Source organism: Furipterus horrens, unplaced genomic scaffold, assembly GCF_987537825.1.
Source record: "Furipterus horrens unplaced genomic scaffold, mFurHor1.1.pri manual_scaffold_7, whole genome shotgun sequence".
Lineage (NCBI taxonomy): Eukaryota > Metazoa > Chordata > Mammalia > Chiroptera > Furipteridae > Furipterus > Furipterus horrens.
The window spans coordinates 44,559,826-44,562,484 of record NW_028327177.1 but is presented as its reverse complement, the minus strand read 5'-3'; the positions used below and the strand labels follow the sequence as shown (position 1 = coordinate 44,562,484).

At 36.0% G+C, this 2,659-nt stretch overlaps 1 non-coding gene across 1 annotated transcript; it reads left to right on the top strand.

Moving 5' to 3' along the window:
• Positions 1 to 2,309: 2,309 nt before the first annotated feature.
• LOC150004378 (U6 spliceosomal RNA) lies at positions 2,310 to 2,416 on the top strand. The gene has a single exon (XR_016512594.1). It is a non-coding gene; the product is annotated as a U6 spliceosomal RNA (small nuclear RNA).
• Positions 2,417 to 2,659: the final 243 nt, after the last annotated feature.

Below are 2,659 nucleotides of genomic sequence, written 5' to 3'. Positions count from 1 at the left end.
GTTATCACACCAGCCCATTGCTCCCCCTTGCTGCTATTAGACTCCCATAATGTAAAACATTTCTTCATTTCTAGCAGATAATACTTTCAGTGAAAAGGTAATTTTTGAAGTCTATTACTTGCATTCTTAGTGAAGAGCACAATGTAGCATTTTGTTCTAATATGCCATTGAAATTGTTTGAGTAGGTACACCATGGAATCAAATACAAAATGTCAAAATGGTTTCCATTAACTATGCACATTTGCACTGCTTCCGTTAATGGCCATGTTTTTGTTCTCTTCCTTCATCTTTGCATCTATAAGATGAAATGATTCAGTTGATGTAACCGGAAAGTACACTGAAAAGGTAGAGAGCAAATTACAAAAACATCAAGCCACAATTCCACCCACATGCTTTATTTTATAATGAAGTTTAATAATGATAGAAACTGTCGCTAGATTTAAACATCCATCATTTCAGCAATTGTAGTTAATGTGAATATCTCATACCAAGTAATGTTTTATAAAAACATGGCAGGGATTGTGTATTATATAGAACTGAAATGTCATATTTAAACCTTAACTATATGCAATTATTGCAATGTATATTATATTAAGAGAAATTTGCTTCAACTTGAAAAGCTAAAATAAGAACTATGACTTTTTCAACATCATAAGTTCAGATAAAATAATTTTACTTAAAAAGAAGTTTTTTTCTCTCTCTTCTAGATTTATCATGTGCACAGATTAACACCCACTTCTTATTGTAATAGACGTTGTGCTGATGTATCTTGCTAAATATACAACAAAAATGTAATTACTTTTCTTTAATAAAAAATTAATTCTAGAAAGAAATTTGTGGTTCTACATAGTAAACATTTACTAGTCCCAAAAGTATTTGCATTACCATTACAATCGATCATGGAAAGGAAGATATTTCCAATGGCAGAACCCTAGACCCAAACCTAAGCAAACTCAATTACAGGAGGCAGAGCCCATGGCTGCATAGGAAGCTGGGGCCAGGTGGCCATGCTTGCTGAGTCATTCAGCAGCAGCCTCTTTGGTTTGCTTCCTGATAGCACAGTTCCTGCTGATGACAGCAGAGCAGGCATGGTTATATCAGATGAAATCAGCACCTGAAAAATCCCTCATTTTCCACTACCTACCCACTTTCCACCCCACTTAAAGCAGTCTCTGCCCACATCAAAAAAAGTTTAGCAAATTTCTCTTGAGAGTGCTGAGGAACACTTCATAACTTCGCATTCACACAATGAAGGAAGAAGCATGAAGTCAATTTTCACATCTGACTATCATTTTCTTTCTTCCTCAACATAGTAGAAAGGATGAGAAGAAATGTAGCTGGCTTCCCATAGCCCAGTTTTTCCTTCGGTCCACAGCTGTTCACGAATGATCAGAAGGTCAAGAGCAATTAGCCACAGCAGTCTTGCTTTGTGCATCGTTCATCACTTTCACCTTGCAAAATACTTTTCCTTGTTAGTTTTGATACCTTGGAGTTCTCTGTGCTTACATGAATGAGCCTTTTCATATTTTCACACTTTCACAAATACTGGTGCACAAACTCACCAGATTCCATGAACTGTCCAGAACAGGTATTCTTTGCCACCAGATGGCAGTGTAATACCATTCATGCATAAAGCAAAAAAAGAATGGGTTTATGGGACTTGGGATAAGTACTACTCACTAAGCTAGCCCCTGAAATTAGATATAATTTCTTTTAAATATTCAAGACAGATACTTGAAGATAAAAAAACCCATGGCTATGGAAAAGAACCCTATTTCATTTTTGTACTGCTGTGCAACAACCCCCCCCCCAACAACAAAACTTAACACTGTAAAGGGATAATGATTTATTATTTATCACAATCCTATGGGTTGAGTACACTCAGCTGGGCTATTCTTCTGGGTTTACTTTCTGTTTCACAGGATGGAGCTGTCTCCCAAATAGCTACTTTCAGTTGGGACCATGGCTGGGGTTAAAAATTCCAAGATGGACTCGCATCTCCAGGGCTTCTCCCTCATTGGCTTATCACTGTTTAAATCTAGCAAAAACTTCCCTCAGTTTCTAAACAATAGCTTTCCAAGTGGACATAACCCTTTATTTCAGTGTCTATAAAACTCTTATCACACTTGGTAATATTCTATTGGCCAAAACAAATCAAGTGCCAAAGCTCATTGTCAATGTGAAAAGGACTACATATGAGCATAAACACAAGAAGACAGTCTATTATAGATAAATAAAAGGATCCAGAGCTCATCAAGCACTAAGAATTAGAAAATTCTTCAATTCTGATTTACATTAGAAATGTCATAGTGCTCGCTTTGGCAGCACATATACTAAAATTGGAATGATACAGAGAAGATTAGCATGGCCCCTGCACAAGAATGACATGCAAATTCGTGAAGTGTTCAATATTTTTATATCTGAAAAAGATAGAAGAATCTCAAATAAAAAATCTAACCCTAAAGCTACAAGAACTAGAACAACAACAACAAACAAAGCCTAGGGCAAAAAGAAGGAAGGAAATCAAAAAGATCAGAGCAGAATTAAATGACATAGAAACTAAACAAACAATCCAAAAGATCAACAAAACTAGGAGCTGGTTCTTCGAAAAAATAAACAAAATCGACAAGCTTCTAGCCAGGTTCATCAAGAAAAAAAG